Source organism: Bos javanicus, chromosome X (genome assembly GCF_032452875.1).
Source record: "Bos javanicus breed banteng chromosome X, ARS-OSU_banteng_1.0, whole genome shotgun sequence".
NCBI classification, from domain to species: domain Eukaryota; kingdom Metazoa; phylum Chordata; class Mammalia; order Artiodactyla; family Bovidae; genus Bos; species Bos javanicus.
Genome location: NC_083897.1, coordinates 143,166,644 through 143,191,629, shown reverse-complemented (window position 1 = coordinate 143,191,629; position 24,986 = coordinate 143,166,644). Strand labels below are relative to the sequence as shown.

The window sequence follows — 24,986 nt, the reverse complement described above, 5'->3', positions numbered from 1 at the left end:
CGGGCCACAGTCCACGGGGTTGCAAAGAGTCGGACACGACTAAGAACACACACACACACACTATGCATAAATTACATAAGCTACAAGGACAGTTCAACACAGGGAACATAGCCAATATTTTACAATAACTATAAATGGACTATAATCTATAAAAATTTTGAATCACACCAGAAAGTCATATAAGTTGTAGTCAGTGATACCTCAATAAAAAAAAAGTTTCTGGGTTTTCAAGTAGCCGGAGTTATGTAACATTGGTGGATGATACAAAAGATCTCTTTCAGTCTTCCTTCTCAAGCCCACCCTTAGGAGTGACCGGAATCGCTCACGAGAAAAGTGTAAGTTCCTTTCTCAGCCACACCCTTGTTGTCCCTCTCTAGGGAAAACAGAAATAAATTGGACACAGGGAACAAATCAAGGGGTTGACCCTGGCGTGTGATACAGTTGGGTCCCAAAAATTCTCTCCAGTGAGTGACCAGTGAATGAACAGACCCCAGTCCGTGAAGGAGTGGGGTAACACGGGAATAACCAAATTTTGAGAGACTCAGAGATGTAGTTCCCTATTTCTTACGATCCATCCTCCCTTTTATCTGCTCATTTACAATATATTCATACTTTAGACAGACAGAAGACATCACCACTTAGCCTAAAGATGCACTTTTTCTAAAGACGCAGAACCTATACCATCCTCCAACTTAACAACACAGTTAGGCAGCAATTTTACTGCTTAAAGATTTCCCGTGCAAATACACTTGAGTGTTTTCTTCCTGTAACACTGTCTAGGGGATACACAGAAGCGTTACTTAGTGGGGAGAAAAAAATATCGACGCAGCTGGAAAAAACCCAGAAACAATGGCTTGTGTAAAATCTCACAGAAGCCAGCTTTAAACGCTTCCCAGTACCTCATTAATACGGGTAGCAGGCGTCCCGAAGCCAGTTCAAGAAGAAATCTAAGAAATATGATCTGAAGATTGTAAAAACCCTGAAAAGCTTGTTTCCCAGAAAGCAATGTGGAACTTAAAATGCTGTCTGTATCTCTAGTAGCAAATTTACTAAGACACCAACCCAAATATTTAGCTTCGTATGGTACGGCTTTTGCTATATAAATACCTGTCTGGAGCGGCAAGAGAGAGAAAAAAAAAAAGTTATTTTTTGGAGAAATGATAAGTAAAGGAATTCACTGTTCTTGCATTTGCCATTTATTCTCATGGAACAAAAAGTCTGCTCTATCTGTATCTATCTATAGATCGCTCAGTCGTGTCCGACTCTTTGCGACCCTGTGGACTATAGCCCACCAGGCTCCTCCGTCCACGGGATGCTGGCAAACGCAAAATTAGTACTACTGAAAATGAGATCCAGAGCAACTTATCTTGGCGGTCAGAGTTAACGTGGGTTTTTCAAACCATAATTTCAAATTTTCTGAAGCAATCATTCATCTGTACGTTTTTCTACGATGGAAATTATTAAATGCTACGAAAAGCAGCAAAGACAAAAAAAACAAACCAAGTGTTTATCTAAATGGTATAGTCATTCCTTACTTTTCCACAGGTCATCTGCTCCTGAAATCGTAAATTCAAACCCTCGACCGACCTGAGAGATTTCTCCAGAATTCAAGGTCAACTGAATTATCAGACGGATCGAGGAAAGTGAACCTGATTTTTTGAATATAGACAGCACATTTAAGTTCCTAAAAGTAGGACGTTTATTTTATTTCCAGCAAAACACTGGCCCTGATACACAGCAGACATACACGATCTGGGCACTGCATTGACTCTGCATGCCCATCTAATGGAGTATTTAGAACCGCCACGATGTTTTAATAGCAACGAAGAAGATTATGCTCATAATTTGAAAAGAGAGCCGGAGGATCAAAACACAAGATTTGGGGAAAGCTTCCAGCCATGATCCTTTAACCTCCAGGCGACAGCAAGAGCTTTATGCTCTATCTGCGCTTCAAGCCCAACGCTGGTACATTAGACAATGTTAACCGATCCTTAAGGTTTCTTTTTCCATTAAAAAGAAAAAAACCTCTTTATTGAATATTGCTTCTGCTTTTTGGTTTGGTTTTTTGGACCAGAGGCATGTGAGATCTCAGCTCCCCGCCTCCAGGGATGAACCCTGCACCCCACCGCACCCCCGCATTGGAAGGGAAAGTCCCAACCACTGAAGTGCCGACGGTAACTGATTCTGACCGACGGCATTTGAGAAGAAGACCTGTCTCGTGAAAAACAAAAATCTGCCAACAGAAAAAAATCTTAACAAAATAAAAAGACGTTTCCTGAGAGCAAAACCGCAGCCACATTCTGTGAAAGGTTTATGTATTCATTTTTTTTCCTGCACTAATGTAGACACTGTTATTTCATTGTCTTGCCACTTCCCCCTTTAAATCTGCCAAAGTGAAAATGAAGGCAGATGGCGGTTTCTGAGTTTATCCTTGACGAGGCATCATGTTGAGCAAGTCCTAGGCTCCTTGTCTCCTTAAAAATATGATTTCCTTATCCCTGTACATCACTAACGGGAGTGTAAGTTGGTACAGCCACCACGGAGAGCGGGATTGAGGTTCTTTAGAAACTAGACACAGACATACCATTTGATGCAGCAATTCCACGACTGGGCATACACCCCGAGAAAACCGTAACTAGAACACATAACGTCACCCCGACGTTCCTAGTAGCACTTTTTACGACAGCCGAGACATGGAAGTGACCTAAGTGTCTGCTGACAGATGAACGGATAAAGAAGATGCGGTGCACACACACAGCGGAATACTACTCATCCATGAAAAAGACTGAAATCGTGCCGTTCGCAGAGATGTGGATGGATCCAGAGACCCATCATGGAAGAGAAATAAAGGCAAGAATCATATGGTATCAGTAATACGCGGAATCCAAACAATCAGACAAATGAATTTACAAAACAGAAATAGGCTCACACGTGTAGAAAACAAACTTACGCTTATCAAAGCGGAAGGGGAGGGAGGGATAAATTTGGAGGTTAGGATTAGCAGATACGCACTAGTATATATATAAAACAAAAACTAAGGACCGTATATATACGGAACTACATCCAGGATCCTGTAGTATCGGAAAGGACATAAACACATACAAATAAATGTAATATGTAACAACCTATAATGGAAAAGGATCTGAGCAAGAATATATATGTTTGTGTGTATATATATTCAGTTACACATATATATTCTTACACATATTACATTTATGTCTCTCTCTATATATTCAGTTACATATATATTCTTACATATATATGTATACTTTTCCAGATTCTTTTCCATTATAGATTATTACATATACATGTCTGTACATACATATATATATATATATATATTCAGTTACATCAGTTCAGTCACTTCAGTTGCTCAGTTGTGTCTGACTCTTTTCGACCCCATGAATCCCAGCACGCCAGGCCTCCCTGTCCGTCATCAAATCCCAGAGTTCACTCAGACTCACGTCCATCGAGTCGGTGATGCCATCCAGCCATCTCATCCTCTGTCGTCCCCTTCTCCTCCTGCCCCCAATCCCTCCCAGCATCAGAGTCTTTTCCAGTGAGTCAACCCTTCGCATGAGGTGGCCAAAGTACTGGAGTTTCAGCTTCAGCATCATTCCTTCCAAAGAACAGCCAGGGCCGATCTCCTTTAGAATGGACTGGTTGGATCTCCTTGCAGTCCAAGGGACTCTCAACAGTCTTCTCCAACACCACAGTTCAAAAGCATCAAATCTTTGGTGCTCAGCCTTCTTCACAGTCCAAGTCTCACATCCATACATGACCACTGGAAAAACCATAGCCTTGACTAGATGGACCTTTTGTTGGCAAAGTAATGTCTCTGCTTTTGAATATGCTATCTAGGTTGGTCATAACTTTCCTTCCAAGGAGTAAGCGTCTTTTAATTTCATGGCTGCAGTCACCATCTGCAGTGATTCTGGAGCTCAAAAAAATAAGTCGGATACTGTTTCCCCATCTATTTCCCATGAAGTGATGGGACCAGATGCCATGATCTTCGTTTTCTGAATGTTGAGCTTTAAGCCAACTTTTTCATTCTCCTCTTTCACCTTCATCAAGAGGCTTTTTAGTTCCTCTGCACTTTCTGCCATAAGAGTGGTGTCATCTGCATATCTGAGGTTACTGATATTTCTCCCAGCAATCTTGATTCCCGCTTGTGCTTCTTCCACTCCAGCATTTCTCATGATGTAGTCTGCATATAAGTTAAATAAGCAGGGTGACAATATATAGCCTTGGCATACTCCTTTTCCTATTTGGAACCAGTCTGTTGTTCCATGTCCAGTTCTAACTGTTGCTTCCTGACCTGCATACAGGTTTCTCAGGAGGCAGGTCAGGTGGTCTGGTATTCCCATCTCTTTCAGAATTTTCCACAATTTATTGTGATCCACACAGTCAAAGGCTTTGACATAGTCAATAAAGCAGAAATAGATGTTTTTCTGGAACTCTCTTGCTTTTTCCATGATCCAGCAGATGTTGGCAATTTGATCTCTGGTTCCTCTGCCTTTTCTAAAACCAGCTTGAACATCAGGAAGTTCACAGTTCACGTATTGCTGAAGCCTGGCTTGGAGAATTTTGAGCATTACTTTACTAGCGTTTGAGATGAGTGTAATTGTGTGGTAGTTAGAGTATTCTTTGGTATTGCCCTTCTTTGGGATTGGAATGAAAACTGCCCTTTTCCAGTTCTGTGGCCACTGGTGAGTTTTCTAAATTTGCTGGCATATTGAGTGCAGCACTTTCACAGCATCGTCTTTCAGGATTTGGAATAGCTCAACTGGAATTCCATCACCTCCACTAGCTTTGTTCGTAGTGATGCTAAGGTCCACTTGACTTCACATTCCAGGATGTCTGGCTCTAGGTCAGTGATCACACCATCGTGATTATCTGGGTCGTGAAGATCTTTTCTGTACAGTTCTTCTGTGTATTCTTGCCACCTCTTCTTAATATCTTCTGTTTCTGTTAGGTCCATACCATTTCTGTCCTTTATCGAGCCCATCTTTGCCTGAAATGTTCCCTTGGTATCTCTGATTTTCTTGAAGAGATCTCTAGTCTTTCCCACTCTGTTGTTTTCAGTTACATATATGTTCTTATATATATTATAACATATATGTACTTTTTCAGATTCTCTTCCACTATAGGTTATTACATATTACATATACGTGTGGATATATATGCTCTGCTGCTAAGTCGCTTCAGTCGTGTCCGACTCTGTGCGACCCCATAGACGGCAGCCCAGCAGGCTGCCCCGTCCCTGGGATTCTCCAGGCAACAACACTGGAGTGGGTTGCCATTTCCCTCTCCAAAGCATGAAAGTGAAAAGTGAAAGGGAAGTCTCTCAGTCATGTCCAACTCTTCACGACCCCATGGACTGCAGCCTACCAGGCTCCTCCATCCACGGGATTTTCCAGGCACGAGTACTGGAGTGGGGTGCCATTGCCTTCTCCAATATATATACCCAATAACATATATAAAGGATATAACTATATATACAACAATATATATATAGTGTGTATATGTTATATACATAACTGAATATATGTACACTTCTCAGGTTCTTTTTCATTATAGGTAGTTACAAGATATTGGATGCAGTTCAATTATCTGTTAGGTCCTTCTTGTTTATTTTATAAACAATAGTAGAGTTGATTTACAATGTTTCAAGTACAGAGCTAAGTGCTTCAGTTACATATATATCCTTTTATATATATATTCAGCTACATATATGTTCTTTTATATATATTCAGTAACATATATTCTTATATATATAGATCCAGCTACATATATATTTTATATATATTCAGCACATGTTTTTATATATATTTAGTTACTTAATATATTATTTGACATCCAGCTACATATTCTTATATATATATATTCAGCTACATATAAATCCTTATATATATATATTCAGTTCAGTTCAGTTCAGTTGCTCAGTCGTGTCCAACTCTTTGCGACCCCATGGACTGCAGCACGCCAGGCCTCCCTGTCCATCACCAACTCCCAGAGTCCACCCAAACTCATGTCCATTGAGTCAGTGATGCCATCCAACCATCTCATCCTCTGTCATCCCCTTCTCCTTCTGCCCTCAATCTTTCCCAGCATCAGGGTCTTTTCAAACGAGTCAGCTTTTCACATCCGGTGGCCAAAGGATTGGAGTTTCAGCTTCAACATCAGTCCTTTCAGTGAATATAAACTGAATATATATATTCAGCTTCCCTGTTGCATATATTAACATATATTAACTTATATTACATATATTAAGTTACATAATCACTTAATCACTTTCCTGTACATTGGAAACATTATAAATCAATAAAAAATAAAAATTAAAAACCACCACCACCAACGTGATCTCTTCCTGTAGAAGATCGATGAATGTAAACTCTGAGATCCATCGTGGCCACTTCACAAAGAATGCCCCGTTCCAACAGCCCTCCCCTCCATTTAAACTGAAAGCAAGACACGGTCTCTTCCACTCTCGGTCGGGAAAGCATTCTTCCACTGTCCTCCCAGGAAGGATTACGGGAGGAACGCATCTTTAATTGCTACCCCCCAGAATTAACTTGTCAGCGGAAGACGTGGAAGAGAAAGTTCCATTTGCTGAGGATGGCGTGTGGGCACGAAAGAGCGATGATTTATCTCTGACGTCTGGCAGCGCGCTTGAGAAGGTCAACTCTCTTGTTTACATGCTTTGGAGTTTGTGTGATCGTACAGTTCACACAACAGCTGCTGCAGGGCCACGGAGATTTCCTTTGGAGCTTTCTCATCACCACGGACATTGGTGTATGAGGCCCTGAGGAAGAGGAAGGGCCTCATTCAGAAAAAGCCACTCTGGCCTTGTTCCACCGATGAAAGCTCTGGACCACCTGTGACGTGTGGGTGCTTCTCACACTTCTTGTGACGCCGCTTCTCCTGGGCAGCGGCAAAATGAAGCGTGTCTGAAACGTTGTGAATTGTCTGAGCTTATGTTGCTTATGTTGTCGTTCAGTTGCCAAGTCGTGTCCAACTCGCCTCCCTGTCCATCACCAACTCCCGGAGTTTGCTCAAACCCATGTCCACTGAGTCGGTGATGCCATCCAACCACCTCATCCTCTGTCGTCCCCTCTCCTCCTGCCCCCAATCCCTCCCAGTTCAGAGTCTTTTCCAATGAGTCAACTCTTCGCATGAGCTGGCCAAAGTACTGGAGTTTCAACTTCAGCATCAGTCCTTCCAATGAATACCCAGGACTGGTCTCCTTTAGCATGGACTGGTTGGATCTCCTTGCAGTCCAAGGGACTCTCAAGAGTATTCTCCAACACCACAGTTCAAAAGCATCCATTCTTCAGTGCTCAGCCTTCTTTACAGTCCAACTCTCACATCCATACATGACTCCTGGAAAAATCAAAGGTTCGACTAGACGGACCTACTAGCATTTTCCCACAGGTTCTGTTGTTCAGTGGCTCAGGCGTGTTCGACTCTTTGCGACCCCATGGACTGCAGCACGATAGGCCTCCCTGTCCGTCACCAACTCCTGGCGTTTCCCCAAACTCATGTCCATCGAGTCGGTGATGCCATCCAGCCATCTCATCCTCTGTCGTCCCCTTCCCCTCCCGCCTTCAATCCTTCCCAGCATCAGAGGCTTTCTAATGAGTCTGCTCTTTGCATCAGGTGGTCAAAGTCTTGGCGCTTCAGCATCAGCCCTTCTGATAAATATTCTGGGTTGATTACCTTTAGGAAATCAGAAATAAGATTGGTTACCGAACTTTTGTAGGCTGAGCGAATCCACCTAGTTAGCCTCAAGCCTCATATTCAAGAAAATCGCAAATGGTGTGCATCAAGTTTTGTAAGATTTAACTCCGGTCTTGAATGTTCCCTGCCAAGTTTTGAGACTGCTAAATGACACAAACAGATGTAAAATGCTGGTTGCCTAATATGAGAGAAGAGGCATCTGTGATGACTCATGGACTGACCTATCTTGTTATAGGATTCTTACAAGGATAACAGTTCATTAGCTCTAATTAGGTGCTTATCAGTCAGCCATGTGCATCCTCAGAGTTTCCATACAAAGAGGCAGTCACTGTTGCTTGCTGTGGAATTCTCGCTGATAAGATCCTGGGTGACTCTGCAGGGCATAAAGTCTGCTGTGGTTGGAAATATAAGTCATGGAAGCTCGTGTGTCATACATATATGCTAAGACATATATTAGAACCTGCTGCGATACTTGTGGGTGCAGTCGATCCTAAAAGAAATCAGTCCTGAACATTCATGGAAAGGACTGAAGCTGAAGCTGAAACTCCAGTCCTTTGGCCACCTGATGCGGAGAACTGAGTCCTTGGAAAAGACCCTGATGCTGGGAAAAACTGAAGGTGGGAGGAGAAAGGGACGACAGAGAATGAGACGGTTGGATGGCATCAATGACTCGATGGACGGGAGTTTGAGCAAACTCTGGGAGATGGTGATGGACAGGGAAGCCTGGCAAGCTGCAGGGCTTCCATGGGGTCGCAAAGAGTCAGACACGAGTTAGTGACTGAACAGAACTGATACAGTGTTTGGGGCTTCACAGATGGCTCAGTGGGTAAAGAACCCCCCTGCAATGCTAGAGACACAGGCTGACGTGGGTTCGATCCCTGGGTCGGGAAGATCCCCTGGAAGAAGGCATGGCAACCCACTCCAGTATTCTTGTCTGGAGAATCCCATGGACAGAGGAGCCGGGAGGGGTTATACAGTCCACAGGTTCGCAAAGAGTTGGACACAACCAAAGCAACTGAGCATGCACATCCTGCTTAAAGATTCTAGGCGCTGTGACTTTCTCCTCTGAATAGACTGCGATGACTATTTCTGGCAGCCTCTGCAAAAACATATTACCTGGACTTTTTAAATCTGGGCTTTACATACAATTACAAACTGTCCATCTTTCGCAGTTAAAAGAACTTTGGGGTACCGTGTAGCGCGTCTGAGATGCATAGGCTGGTTAAAACAGCTGCTTGACCAAACCGAAGGAGACGGCACTCCTTCACACACACTGAGCTTGGGGCACTGAATTCTGAAGCCAGCGGTTTCAGTTCTGGTAAAGAAGCGAGGAATTCTCTTTTCCTGAGACGATCACCTGTGTGTCGTTTTAAAATTCAGCTTGAGTTTCAATCTGCTGAGTTTGAATTTTTTTTTCTTATTTTATTGCTTAATTGAAGAATAGTTTGATGTAGCGTGTTGTGTTAGTTTTGGGAGTACAGCAAAGGGATTCAGTTATACATATATATGCATGTTCACTCTCATATTATTTTCCATCATAGGGGATTACGCGGCATTGATTATGGTTCCTGTGCTATGCCGTAGGTCTGGTTGTTTATTTCATTGATATATATACAGTATGTGTATCTGCTAATTCGAAACTCCTAATTTATTCTCCTCCTTTTCTCATTTGGTAGCCATACGTTTATTTTCTGTGTCTGTGAGTCTGCTTCTGTTTTCTAAGTTGTTTTGTATTATTATTAATTTTTTAATTCCACATATAAGTGATATCACAATGCTCTTTGTCTTTCTCAGTCTGACTCACTTCACTTAGCAACGATCATCTCTAGATCCATCCAGGTTGCTGCAAATGACGCTATTTCATTCTCTTTGACAGCTGAGAAGCAACCTGAGTGTCCATCGATATGTGAATGGATTAAAAAAAAAAAAACTGTGGTACGGCTATACAGTGGAATATTACTCAGCCGTAACAAAGGAATGAAATAAGCCTCTGCATTCTTTACCTGAACTGGGAATGTTACAGGAAGGGGGACCCCCCCCTTCCAGGGTCCGAGAGTGGGATCTCGCCTGACGCTTGGAAAAGAATTATCCGAGGAGACACACGAGCTGCCCAAGCAGGAGACTTGATTGGGAAGGGGTGCCCAGATGGAGAGTCGTGGGGTAAGAAACCCAGGGGAACGGCTGTGCCTCGTGGCTTGCAGTCCCAGGTTTTATGGTGATGGCATTACTTTCTGGATTTTGTCTGCCCAGTCATTCTGACTCGGGGTCGTTCTAGGTGGTACATGCATCAGTCAGCCAAGAAGGGTGCCAGAGAGAAGGATTCCGGGAAAGGCTAAGACACGTGGTGTCTCCTTCTGACCTTTCCCGAACTCTCCCGACAGGGGTATGGCTTGTCAGTTCTGAGCTCCTTCCTAGGAGGACCTCCTGTCATAAATTAACTCACACACATGGTTACTGTGGTGCCTGGCCAGGGTGAGCGGTCTCAGCCAATGTACACTCCTAAAACGAACACAGATTTTTACGAACCTCACAGCCTGGAGGGCTGCCAACGACCAGTTCCTCCAAATGCCATGACAGTAATGGGGAGACGGGAAAAGGTGTTGCTTCCTCAGCAGTGAATGCAGAAGAACGCAGGGAAACTTCCTGGGGCCCTTTAGGAATTTTGCTGTGGCATCAAGGGTGTCTGCATTCTGTACTGTCTAGCCAACTAGCTGCATTCTCTCGTCTTTTTCAGATCCTTCACTTAATCCGTATTTGGACATCGCCAATGATGTTTCAGGAAGACTGTAGAATATTATTAGAGCACACAGATTTGCAGTGAAAATTAAATCTTTTATTTGGCTCGGTGCTTAGCACATTATAAGATGCACACACACACACACACACACACATTATGAAGGTTACTTTTCTGTGTCTTGATGGGCCCACAAAGTGCCCAGATATTTGGTAAAACATGATTCTACGTGTGTCTGGTATAGAGTGTTTCTGAATGAGATTCACATTTAAAAAAATTTTTCACATTGAAGTGTCATTTATTTATAATGTTGGCATCCCTGGTGGCTCAGAGGGTGCAGAATCTGCCTGCAATGCAGGAGAGCTGGGTTCTCTCCCTGGATCAGGACGAAGGATCCCTGGAGGAGGGAATGACACTCCCTCCTCCAGGCATTCTTGCCTGGAGAATTCCACGGACAGAGGAGCCCGGCAGGGCTACAGTCCACGGGGTCGCAAAGCGTCGGACACGACTGAGCGACCGACACTTGCATCTTCACTGCACTTACATGGTAGATTCACATCGTTGGGTTAGCTTCTAGCGTGAGCAGAGTGCTTCAGTTACACATACACGCTTTTTCAGATTCTTTTCCACTCACAGGTTATTACAGGCTATTGAATGTAGTTCCCTGTGCTCTACAGTTAGGCCCTATGGGATGAGATGAACATGTGAACCAGGACACTGAGCAAAGCAGACTGCCCTCCCCAGGGCGCGTGGGCCTGGTCCACTCAGTCGACGGGCTGCTCCCACAGTGCCGATGAGGGACACACTGCCGTTGACCTGGGGACTGGGGCAAAGGGGGATGTGACAGCAGATGCCAGGGAGGGACCTCTAGGGCTCCCACCGCAGGGTTTGACCCCCGGTTTGGGAAAATTCCACATGCCATGCAGCAACCTAGCTTATGCGTCACAGCGACTGAGCCCAGGCACCCAGAGCCGGTGCTCCGCAAGCAGAGAAACCGCCACAATGCAAAACCCACACACGGCAACCGAGAGCCGCTCCCGCTCGCCACAACCAAAGTCCCCCAAACAGCAGCAAAGACCCACTGCAACCAAAAACAAATAAACAGGAATTATAAAAGCAAAATAAAATAAAATCCACGAGGGCGCGGCGTGTATGCTGAGCCAACTCGCTTTACTTCTGTACAACATCCCATTGTGCGATCATTTCACACTCTGTATATCCCGCTCTCCTGCCCACAAACACGCAGGTTGATTGCAGGTTTCAATATCAGAGACACGACTCCTGAGAACGGGCTAACACATGCACACACAGGCAAGGGATTCTCCAGAGTTTCTACCCACGAGTGCAACTTCTGGGTCACCTTTGGCTTTTCAAGAGGGCGCCCAACAGACTTCCAAAGCGACTGTACCAATGTATAATCCTGGCGGCAAGGGAAGCGTGCTCTCAATGTTCGCACAGCCATTAACAGAGGGTTTTTACCCATGGGCAGAGGGCCTCCCTGGTGGCTCGGAGGGTAAAGAATGCACCTGCAATGCAGATGACCTGCGTTTGATCCCTGGGTTGGGAAGATCCCCCTGGAGAAGGCAGTAGCTACAAACTCCTGTATATTCTTGCCTGGAGAATCCCCCTGGACAGAGGAGCCTGATGGGCTACAGTCCATGAGATCGTAAACAGTCAGACACCAATGAGCAACTGACACTTTCATTTTCACAGCAGCTAGTCACTGATACCATACTCAGCGATAGCAGACTCAGATGCTCGTCTCAGCTTGAGGACACATCCCAGCTGCTCTTAGCATTTGACGTGTCTCGTGTGGAGACGTTCCGGCCAGGGGAAGGATGAACACCATGGAAATCTCCCATGGCTAGCAAGTGTGCATGCATTTTAGTTTTTTCAGCTGGATGGCATTCAAGCAACAGACACAAAAACAGCAAGACCAAAGAAGCGACCAGCGCACACACGAGGACCTCGGGAGGCAGGTGTTGAAGAAGGCAGAGGACCAGGCTGGCAAGGGTGCTGGGCCTGTCACTCACCACTTGGAAGAAATCTCCCCAAGCAGGAACACCTGGAACGGATGAGTAATTGAAACGAGAAGTCAGCTGCGGCTGCGATAAGTTGACAAAATTCTGCGGCGTCTTTGTCAAGGCAGTTTGCATCACTCTCACCAAGACAGCCCCTGACTTCTTAAGTGGTTCCGTGTCTTGGGTTTCCCTCATGGCTCAGCTGGTAAAGAATCTGCCTGCAATGCAGGAGACACAGGTTTAGTCTCTGGGTTTCGAAGATTCCCTGGAGGAGGAAATGACAACCCACTCCAGTATTCTGGCCTGGAGAATCCCATGGATTGAGGAGCCTGGTGGGCTACAGTCCACGGGGTCGCAGAGAGTCGAACATGACTGAGCGACTCACGCTTTCTTTTCCTGCACCTCCAAAGACAGCAAGCTGCATCCCAAAGAAAGTTCCAAAGATAGCAAGCTGCGTCCCAAAGTGAGTTTCTCATTTACAAACACAATTGGTTCACTTTTTAATGGGTTACTCACCTACGTGACTCCTCTTTTGGGAAGCCTGATTCTTCTTGTCTTTTGCTCACCTAGAAGATGTAAAATAAATGTAAGAAAACAGGAGAATATCACATTGTTGGTGTTGTTTAGTCTCTAACTCGTGTCCCACTCTTTGCGACCCCATGGACTGTAGCCCACCAGGCTCCTCTGTCCATGGGATTCTCCAGGCAAGGATACTGGAGTGGGTTGCCATGCCCTCCTCCAGGGGATCTTCCCGACCCAGGGATCGCACCGGGGTCTCCTGTATTGCACGCGGATTCTTTACCGTCTGCGTCACCAGGGTATGTGCATATAAATATATTGTAGAGTTCTATAGCTATCCTATATAGCTGGTGTAGGAGCAGGCGTCCATAAACATATTTAGGAATTTGGGGCAATTTTACAGGATTTAGCTCTTTCATTCCTGGGGTTTTTAGAACTTCTAGAGAGTATCATGTCTGGGATAAATGGATTTGTGCTCTGACTATGAAGAACATTAGACTGGTGTACAGAATTTTCTGTGGGTATCCATGTGCCTTTTCTCTTGAAGATGTTGTTGGTCAGTCACTCACTTGTGTCTGACTCTTTGTGACCCCATAGACTGCAGCACGCCAGGCCTCCCTGTCCATCACCAACTCTCACAGTTTACTCAAACTCATGTCCATCAAGTCGCTGGGGCCATCCAACCATCTCATCCTCTGTCGTCCCCTTCTCCTCCTGCCTTCAATCTTTCCCAGCATCAGGGTCTTTTCCAGTGAGTCAGCTCTTCGCATCAGGTGTCCAAAGCATTAGAGCTTTAGCATCAGTTCTTCCAGTGAATATTCAGGACTGATCTCCTTTAGGATGATCTATCTATCTATCTATCCGACTGCAAGGAAGGGACTCTCAAGAGTCTTCTCCAACGCCCCTGGGAGCTTCAATTATCCTCGGAGACCCTTGGCTGGTGAGAAGAGGCAGCTTCCTTTCTCCGTCCAATGGGCATCTGTGAAACAGCTTGACTTGTAATGAATGCAAAACCATCTCAGCGAGAGGGAAAAATAATAGAACCTTAAAAAAAAAAAAACAAAACAGATTTCAGTTCCGTGGATGCTCTGATCTCCTGACAGTCTGAGACCTGATGTCATAGACTGATCATCCCACTCAGCGTCTGAGGTTTTGACGTCTCCTTAAAAAGTCACTGATATTAAACTCCCAGTTCACAGACCACAGGTATTAAGGATGTTTGCGCAAGACGGGGCTGCCAGAGAACTGGCGCACGTGTGCAGCGGGCTTGGCTCGGATGCGGGGAAAACAGGCTGTCTAGACACGGCCCCCTCACATGCTGCAGAGGGCTAACCGGCGCTGAAATAGTCCGAGTCCCTTCATGGAGGTCACGGGAAGTGTGTCTGCCACGGAACCACATGGGTTCTGGGTGCTGTGCTGTGCTGGATTCTGTCCAAGCAGCCTGGGACACGGAGCAGTAGCTTTCAGTCCTCTCTTGTCCAGGCAGGCAAGTGGGAAGGGGGCTCCTGCCTGCAGGTGGCTCATGGCAGGATGTCTGGGCCTCCATAATCATGGCGCCAACTACTCACAAGAGATTCCGTCTCTCTCTGCAGACAGATGGTTGGATAGATAGATATGATGGACGGATAGATAGATATGATGGATGGATAGATAGATAGATAGATAAAAAGACAGCTAGACAGATGATAGGTACTGCAAAGTTGCCAAGCTGTGTCCGAGTCTCTGCAGCCCCATGGACTGCAGCACACCAGACCTCCCTGTCCTTCAGCAACTCCCGGAGCTTGCTCAAACTCATGTCCATCGAGTCCGTGATGCCATCCAACCATCTCATCCTCTGTGGTCCCCTTTTCCTCCTGCCCTCAATCTTCCCCAGCATCAGGGTCTTTTCCAATCAGTTGGGTCTTGCCATCAGATGGCCAAAGTATTGGAGTTTCATCTTCAGCGTCAGTCCTTCCAATGAATATTCAGGACTGATTTCCTTTAGGATGGACTGGTTGGATCTCCTTGCAGTCCAAGGGACTCTCAAGAGTTTTCTCCAACACCACAGATGGCTGATTCATATCCATGTATGGCAAAAACACTACAACATTATAAAGTAAGTAGGCTCCAATTAAAGTAAATAAATTCAAAAAAATAAAAAACAAAAAATATATAAGTTGTTTTAAAAATGAATTAATTTTTTAAAAAAGCATCTATTCTTCGGTGCTCAGCTTTCTTTACGGTCCAACTCTCACGTTTGTACATGACTACTGGAAAGACTACAGCTTGACTATAGAGACCTTTGTCTGCAAGGTGACATCCCAGCTTTTTAATACGCTGTCTAGGTTTCTCATAGCTTTCCTTCCAAGGAATTCAAGCAGAAACCTTAAGAAACAAGTGGCTGCTCCTTGTCTATGGCATTGGAATGACACCTTTTTCTGCAGAAGTCTCGTATGGAAGACTCCACACACGTCATCTCCTGATATTTTTCCACCTTTGGGGACATCTCGTCTGCAGCGCTCACGCTACCCGACAGACCCCAGCTGTTGCCATGAACAGGCGTGTCTGTAAATAAATCCCTTTTTGCTGTATTAGTAGTGTTAGTCGCTCAGTTGTGTTTGACTCTTTGCGACACTGTGGACTGTAGCCCACCTGGGTTCCTCTGTCCGTGGGATTCTCCAGGCAAGAACACTGGAGCGGGTTGTCAAGCCCTCCTCCAGGGGATCTTCCGAAACCAGGGACTTCTTCCCTGTGAGTAGCATCACACAGCCGTGCTCTGCACAGCTTTCATGGGTCTGACTCACCTCCTTTTAGAAACCTCGGGCCATCCCTCTTTCTCCCGCAAAGTGTCCAGGCCGCTGCGTCCTCTCCCTGCCAAGCTCCCACAAACGGAGATAATCCTAATTGCTAAACGGATTACGGTAAATATCCATTTCGCAAGAACTTAAACCCCGACGGCCGCCCTGAAGCCCAAGGCGCCTTCCAGAGGGACGGCGTTGCGGGTGATTTAGGAGGAGCATTAAGGAGGTGATTGATGGGGGAAACATCTCCAAGAAGGGAGCTGAGAGGATGCAGGCGGGATCGTGGAAGCGGCCGTGGCGTCAGGAAGGAGACAAACGTGGAGAGCAAGGGTCCTCTCTAGGGATCGTGGGCGTCTCAGGTCCCAGAGACGAGATATGTAGATATTAGATGATAGAGTAGGTAGATAGTAGATGACAGATAGGTATCTATCTACCTGTCTACCTGACAGATAGGTATCTTATCACCTGATAAGATAGATGATAGGTAGATGGGCTTGGCCTGGAAGCTCAGCGGGTAAAGAACCCGCCTGCAATGCAGGAGACCACGGTTCAATTCCTGGTTTGGGAAGATCCCCTGGAGAAGGGACAGGCCATCCACTGCAGTATTCTTAGGCCTCTCTGGTGGCTCAGCTGGTAAACAATCTGCCTGCCATGCGGGTGACCTGGGTTCCATCCCTGGAGTTGGGAAGATCCCCCCCACTGGAGGAGGGCATGGCAACCCACTGCAGTATTCTGGCCTGGAGAATCCCCATGGACAGAGGAGCCTGGTGGGCTGCAGTACATGGGGTCGCAGAGAGTCGGACGCGACTGAGCGACTAAGCACACACATACACAAAGGGAGATACACAGAGACAGAGATTAGACAGACAGACAGACAGACAGATAAGATACATGGTAGGTGAGATGATATACAGATACGATAGGCAGGTAGATAGACAAACAGAGCCAGACAGATAGACAGATTAGATAAATAACAGTTAGAAGGATAGACAGGTATGATACACGGGTAAAGCGAAGTAAAAGCCGCTCAGTTGTGTCTGATCTTTGCGACCCCACGGACTATACAGTCCATGGAGTTCTCCAGGCCAGAAGACAAGAGTGGGTAGCCTCTCCCTTCTCCAGGGGATGTTCCCAGCCCAGGGTATCGAACCCAGGTCTCCCGCATCGGTAAAGAAACCCAGGCAGATTCTTTAATAGCTGAGCCACACGGGAAGCCGGATACACAGGTAGGTAGGTATTAATAGGTAGACAGACGCACAGAGTCGGACACGACAGACAAATAGAGAGACAGATAGATAGACAGATGCTAGACAAGATGACAGATACTGGTAGGCGGGTAGTTAGGTAGATAAGATAGACGGTAGATAAGACATATGATAGACGGATGGATACAATAGGTAGGTAGACAGACAGACAGATAGGGAAGACAGACAGACTGAGACAAAGGGAGAAGCAGCCACATACACCAGAGCTCACATCCCCTCTTGGTCTAAGCAGGCGTCATCTCCTGCTCATGAGACAAGATGGGTTCTCCTCCCAGCATCTCAACAATGACAACGTCACCTCCTAGGTGAAGGCAGCCGTTGGTAGTCATTCCAGATACAAGAGGGAGGGGCTGGGGAAAAAGAATCATCAGTTTCCTACAACTCCGTTAAGTAAGTGAAGGCTGCTCAGTCATGTCCATCTATCTGTGACCCCAGGGACTGAAGCCCCGCCAGGCTCCTCTGTCCATGGGATTCTCCAGGCAAGCATACTGGAGCGGGTTGCCATGCCCTCCTCCAGGGGAATCTTCCTGACCCAGGGATCAAACCCACATCTCCTGCGTCAACAGGTGGATTCTTTACCCCTGAGCCACCAGGGGCGTCTTGCATATCAAAACTTAGAAAGCTGATGCTTTGGAAATTCTCAGTTTGCTGGCACACTCACTTCGGAAGAAGTGATGATGTCCCCTCCCTCCCCCACCAGCACCATAAATAGGAATGATACCTCTGACCCCTCATCCCTCTGAGTGAGGGGACTCCACACGACCTCCTATTGCGTCTTCCCATTTGCTCCTAGAAGAAAACGTCTCCAGGCTGTTAATAATGGAATTCTCAGCTTTCCGCACTGAAAGGATGATCTGGAGCTTCAATGCGTTTGGAAAATCATTCTCAAGGCTGACCTCACCTGTCATCGACGTCTTTTGGCAGAGGCTGTGTGTGCTTCCGTGCCCGGTCTGCTCGGCAGACACACCAGACGGACGTGGAACGCTGTGCTCTCCACCGACGCGGAGGAGCGCTGACCTGAATCTAAAGGTCGAGTGTTTCCAGTTTCTGCTGCTGACCCGCCTTCGATCCCTCAGCATTTTCAGAGCCTCCGGGTTCCCAGGCAACAGCTTGGGCAGGGCGGGGCATCTGGACGGACAAGGACTTCCTGGAGGGTCAGAAGGCAGGAATCAAGGACCAGAAGGTTTGGGTGACGTCACGGCTCTGTTCTCAGAGCATGTTTGGAAAGGCCTCTCCCTGTTCATGCTCACCTCCATTCTCGCTTCCCAAACCTGCTGTGCATCCGGACAGAAAGGAGACACCGATTCGAAACAATAACATGCTCCTCAGTGTTCACGGCAGCACTGGGTACGACAGTGAAAATGAGGAAGTGAAAACCTAAGTGTCCACCAGCAAGTGAATGGATAAGGAAGATGTGGTACATAGATATGCAGCGGAATATTACGCAGCCATGAAAAAGGATGGAAGAATGCCATTTGCAGTAACGTGGATCAACCTAGACAAGATCATACTCTGTGAAGTCAGAAAGAGAACGACAAATAGTCTATGTTACCGTTTACACGCAGAATCTAAAAAGGAAATAAAACAAATGAACGAATATATCAACACAGAAAAAGACCCACAGACATTACCAAAGGGGAGAGGGAAGGGGCAGGGTCAAGATAGAAGGCGGGGATACAAGGTACAGACCACTGTGTATAAAATAGACGAGCTGGAAGGACACATTGTACTTGGAATAACACGCTAAAGAATATACTGTCCAGCACAGGAAATAGAGCCAATATTTTACAAAACCTTAAATGGAGTATGCTGCTGCTGCTGCTGCTAGGTCACTTCAGTCGTGTCCGACTCTGTGCAACCCCATAGACGGCAGCCCACCAGGCTCCCCCGTCCCTGGGATTCTCCAGGCAAGAATGCTGGAGTGGGTAGCCATTTCCTTCTCCAATGAATGGAAGTAAAAAGTGAAAGTGAAGTCGCTTAGTCATGCCTGACTCTTAGCGACCCCATGGACTGCAGCCCAGCAGGCTCCTCTGTCCATGGGATTTTCCAGGCAAGAGTACTGGAGTGGGGTGCCATCGCCTTCTCTGAGCATAATCTGCAACAATTACGAATCACTATGTTGCTCATACCTCAATAAAAAATTAAATCATAAATACATAAAAGCCAACAAAATAATAATAAATAAAATTCTAACCTTGAATAGCTGGGATTTTCAGGCAGGGCTGAGCTCTGCAGGGACTTCTTGTCCAACAAACATCACATCCCCAGATTCTAGAGACCAGGACCTGATGTTTTCGGACACGGACTCAGGCCACGAGAGAAACAAGCTGTCACAATTGTGAAGCGTTACGCTTTTTTAATGATTACCAGTCCCATCACGGTTTAGCGAAGATGGGCACGTGGCTGGATCGTGGCCGTCTGTTTCTCTGCTGGAACGGAAACAAAGCTGGGTTAGAATGAAAACGAACCTCGGGAGTTTGCCCTTCAGAGTCTACAGACGTCTGTGAGAGGTCCCGGGGGGGACAAAGGAAGACCAATTGCTGCTGTTTAGTCTCTCCGTCGTGTCCAACTCCTTGCAACCCCATGGACTGTAGCCCACCAGGCTCCTCTGTCCAAGGGGATTCTCCGAGCACGAAGACTGGAGTGGGTTGCCATTTCCTCCTCCAGGGGATCTTCCTGACCCAGGGATTGAGCCCCCCTCTCTTGCGCCTCCTGCATAGGCAGGCGGGTTCTTTACCAACTGTAACTCAGCATGCGTGCCATAACTATTGAAGCCCACGCACCCCAGAGCTCTTGTTCCACAAGAAGAGAAAGCCCCTCAATGAGAAACCCACGCACCCCAACTGGAGAGTCGCCCCCAATCACCGAAACGGGAGAAAAGCCCACCAGAGCAAACGAACACACAGCATAGCAACAATAAACAGAGAAATGCAAACGAATGTTAACACTCCAGGTGAAAAAAGAAAATCTTTAACAGCCATTGAAAGATAGCAACACCTTCAGGATAACCAGCTTCTCTCAAAGTAGCAAATCAACACTGCTACAAAAGAAGCTGGAGGAGGAAATGGCCACCCACTCCAGTATTCCTGCCTGGAAAATCCCCCGGACAGAAAAGCCTGGCGGGCTATAGTCCATGGGGTCGCAAAGAGTTGGACACAGCTTAACATACAGGCAAGCAAAAGTAAGAAAGATGAACAAACCCTAAAAGATTCTGACAGGATTCCAAGGGAAACACGCTTTTTGTAAACTTCTCACATCTGGAGCTTCCAGAATCTGTCCGTTGAGCATATTTTAAAAATAATGGACGCATCCGCAGCCTCTCCATATGAATTCAAGATGCCCTGACGAGGTGCTGGAGGCTTCACTCTCGTGACTTGAGAGAAGACGGTTCTATTGAACAGGATGAAATGTCTGATAGAAAGAGTGTAAGATCTCATCTTATGAACTTTTTATGCATCTTTTCATAGCTCCAGATAATCCCCCGCAAAGAGACGGGTCAATATCATTATTATTATCATTTTTTAATAACAGTTTCGTGTACAGCCTTGGGTCTCTCATAAAACTCCTTTGGTGCGGGCGAAGGAAACTTTCCATCATTAATAAAAAGCACACGGTAAGGCTGAAATGACATCAATCTGATTCCTACGGGGCGACAGGACTTTGGGAATTCTGTGCAGCTAAACAAAGAAGAAAGGAAAGAAAAAAGAGGAGAAGCCATACAGCTTAGTTAGCACAGAGGAGGATAAAAGCCAGCAACGCTTGTAATCATTATCAAGGCCAATGAGAAGGGGGACCACTCTCAGCGAGGCTGGCATCTTTAGGATCCTAGCATCACTCAAGTTGCACCACGCCCGTCTTAGACTGCGAGCTGCCGGCAGATCTTCCTAAGTTCTACATCCAGCGTCGAGCGGCTGGTTGTCCCTCCCAGACCCCAGGGTCCTCCTTCTTTCCAGGCTCCCCGTCCCCCGACTTCATGACTCACGTCTTGACCACAGACGTCTCCTGCCCTGCACGTCACCACCGTGCCACCCACTCCTCGCCGGGTGGAGCGTCTCCCCGACACCCTGCTCTGCCCTTTTCTCCTCCTGCGCTTCCATCAACAACATTACAATAAATACCAGATGTTGGATGGGGCTGGACTTTAAAAAAAAAAAAAAGAAAATTTAAAAGAACATTGTCACAAACAGGTCTGCTGGCAAAAGCCACCTCGTGGAGGGCGGTTGGTTCCATTCTTCCCAGACTGACCCTCTGTCAAAGATGGTCTCACAGCATTAAGATGCTACGGGGAGAGGTCTCTTCATCTTTGGCTTATTCTTTTATTTCTTTTTCTTTTCTTTTTTTAATTGGAAAGTGAGAGTGAAAGTCGCTCAGGCATGTCTGACTCGTTGCAACCCCATGGACTATACAGCCCATGGAATTCTCCAGGCAAGAATACTGGAGTGGGTAGCCTATCCCTTCTCTAGGGGATCTTACCAACCCAGGGATTGAACACAGGTTTCCCACACTGCAGGTGGATTCTTTACCAGCTGAGCCACAAGGGAAGCCCAAGACTACTGGAGTAGGTAGCCTATCCCTTCTCAAGGGGATCGTCCAGACCCAGGGATCGAACACAGGTCTCCCGCATTGCAGGCAGATTCTTTACCAGCTGAGCCATCAGGGCAGCCCTTAATTGGAGGAGATCTACCATATATGACCCAGCAATCCCACTCCTGGGCATATAAACCCTGAGAAAATCATAATTCACAAAGACACACCCACCCCAATGTTCAAGGCAGCACAGTTTATGACAGTCAAGACACGGAAACACCGTAAGTGTCCATCGACAGAGAAACAGATGAAAAAGATGTGGTACGTTTATACAATGGAGTATTACTCAGCCCCGAAAAGGAATGCAACTGAATAATTTGTAGAGATGTGGATGGACCTAGAGTCTGTCATACAGAGTAAAGTAAGTCAGAAAGAGAAAGAAAGCCGTGTACTAACATGCATTTGTGGAATCTAGAAAAACAGTCCAGATGAACCTTCTTCTCCTTCTCACTCTTTTTAAAAGCACTTGGTAGGGGAGTTCCGTGGCGATCCAGTGGTGAGGACTCTGATCACTGAATCACTGTGGTGGCCTGCGTTCAATCCCTGGTTGGGGGACTAAGATTCTGCGAGCCTTGGGGTAGGCAAAAAAAAAAAAAAAAAATTTTAATAAAAGTTGTGATACATAATTCAACATGTGAGATAATTATAGAGCGCTCATTACTTAGAGAACTGGCGAGCCCGAAATACAACTGAAAATGGTGCTCCTCCAAAGAGGCTTTTGAAAGATATCCAGAAGATTATGTTATAAAACGGTAGCAAGAATCCAAGGACTGCCCCAGAGAAAAGAGACAGAATGGACGAGAAGGAGAAAAGAGAACATCTGCACCGTTAACAGCTGAAAATTCCCCCCAAATTGAAAGAATTATATTAAAGGTTAAATTAAACCAACCCAAGCAGGTCTAACCATCCTTAAATCTGATCTGCTGTTCAGTCGCTCAGTCGTGACCATGTCTTTGCGACCCCATGGACTGCAGCAGTCCAGGCACTATCTCCCAGAATTTGCTCAAACTCACGTCCCCTGACTCAGTGGTGCATGTAATCAAACCCTAACTGGAGGTTATTGAGCGAATATCATGCTGGTAGAAAGACAGCGTCGTGAAAGGAAGGCCCCTTTCTCACGGTACGCTCTTGAGAACCCGGAGGAGTACTGCGTTCCGAGGTACGGACCAGACGTGGGATGTTCAGAGCCCGGGGCACCTCGTGTAAAAAAGTGGCCAGCGTAGTCAAGAATTCCAAGTCGGGTCCTGAAGAGTGTGTTTGTGGGCTGGCCCTGGCAGTGCCCCAGTGGTAAGGAATCTGCCTGCCAGCGCAATGGACGCAGCTTCGATTCCTGGTCCAGGAAGACCCCACGTGCCGTGGAGCAACAAAGCCCGTGTGCTCTGCAACAAAAGCCACTGCAATCAGAAGCCTGCACACCCCAGCTAGAGAAGAGCCCCTGCACGCTGCAACTAGAGAAAGCCCTTGAGCAGCAACAAACAGACAACACAGCCAAAAATAAAATATAAAATCTTAAGGAAAAGGAGTGCGTTTTTGACCACCCCCTCCTCTCCAAAAAACCCAATGGGTCCAGAAAGACACAGAAAGGACTTTCTAGTGACCAGGATGTTACATCTTGATCTGACCTGATCCTTGGGACAGAAATGAATTTACAACAAACTCTCAGAAGGTGACAGAGTTTGCAGCAAGCCCAACCATCGACCAACGCAAGAGCAGAATGTCTGGCCATCGAAATCATCACAACATCCGATGGGTTGCCTTGGAGACAAGCGGTTCTGGAAATTTTTACACACAGCTGGTCAATCCTCACTCTGGCCCTTAGAAACTAACCACAGAACGCTTGGACCATGAGCGGGTATCCGAACAGAGGAAAGTCTCAGCGACCGGGTAAGGGGAGCCAGGCTTGTCTGCTAAGTCATTCAGAACCTTCAGTCCAGTTCAGTTGCTCAGTCGTGTCCGACTCTTTGCGACCCCATGAATCACAGCACGCCAGGCCTCCCTGTCCATCACTAGCTCCGGGAGTTCACTCAGACTCACATCCATCAAGTCAGTGATGCCATCCAGCCATCTCATCCTCTGTCGTCCGCTTCTCCTCCTGCCCCCAATCCCTCCCAGCATCAGAGTCTTTTCCAATGAGTCAACTCTTCGCATGAGGTGGCCAAAGTACTGGAGTTTCAGCTTTAGCATCAGAACCTTGGATCAGTCCAAACACTGTCAGATTTGCAACGTCTTTTCAAGTATTTCCTTTGAATGAATGATAAGACTATGCACTATTTCATCACTTGAAGGGAATGAGAAAATGCAAACATGTTTAGGTAGGCAAGGAAAAAAAATAAACACATTTTGGAAAGATAAATCCCCAATCCGGCATTATATGAGTAATCCACCTGAAAGAGGGCCAGTCAAATGGGGAATTAGGGATATTCTGAGATCATCTGAGGATAAAGCACGCTTGGCTTTTAAGATGTTCAGTTTGTTTTGAAAGAAGAGGGTTTTGTTGAAAGCATCCAGATATTGGCACTTGGTCTGAAATTACCATGTGTGATTTTGTTTATAGATGATAACAGCATCTACTTTCTCCACATGTATTGTCAAGCAGACTCTAGTTTCTGGAAACCTCAGATGTATTAAGGAAGATAACCTCATGTCTCTAAAGATCTATAAACAGGTGGGCTTTGTTCACCTCCAAAGTAAAAGAAAAAATTCCCTTAGTAACTTGAACCAGAAACTCAACTTGGACCAATCACAGCTGACATGTTCTGCTCCTTAAATGGTATTTCTTCTGGCTTGATACTGCTGTCAAACAACTTGTTTGGGATCTTAACAGCCCACACTAAAGGAAATCAACCCTGAACACTCATTGGAAGGACTGAGGCTGAAGCTGAAGCTCCAATACTTTGAGCACCTGATGCAAAGAGCTGACTCACTGGAAAAGACCCTGATGCTGGGAGAGATTGAAGGCGGGAGTAGAAGGGGACGGCAGACGATGAGATGGCTGGATGGCATCACCGACTCGATGGACACGAGTTTCAGCACGCTCCGGGAGTTGGTGATATATGGGGAAGCCTGGGGTGCTGCAGTCCATGGGGTCGCAGAGAGTCAGACACGACTTAGTGACTGAACAACAACACATCTCAGTTCTAGAAGGTTGGAGGCAAACAGTGTTCCTGTTCTCGGTATGTACAACTGGGATAAATGTATCAAGCTTTTAAATGCTTTTTTTTTGGTAGCACACATAAGTTTTATGGTGCATCTACATTGAGATTACACTCACCAAACAGTGAGGGTATCCAAGGTTAAAATGCCCCAAGGTTGTTACCTTCGCTCCTCTCTCCTGGCGTCA

At 46.2% G+C, this 24,986-nt stretch overlaps 1 long non-coding RNA gene across 2 annotated transcripts; it reads right to left on the bottom strand.

Moving 5' to 3' along the window:
- Positions 1 to 4,767: 4,767 nt before the first annotated feature.
- On the bottom strand, positions 4,768 to 22,624 carry LOC133242166 (uncharacterized). Of its 2 annotated transcripts, none has more exons than XR_009734796.1 (3): positions 17,781 to 22,624; positions 13,012 to 13,061; positions 4,768 to 12,713 (listed from the first exon to the last, which is right to left on the bottom strand). It is a non-coding gene; the product is annotated as an uncharacterized LOC133242166 (long non-coding RNA). The 2 variants fall into 2 exon arrangements; XR_009734795.1 differs by lacking the exon at positions 4,768 to 12,713 and having other exon boundaries at positions 12,938 to 13,061; positions 17,781 to 18,206; positions 19,254 to 22,624.
- Between the last annotated feature and the right edge of the window lie 2,362 nt (positions 22,625 to 24,986).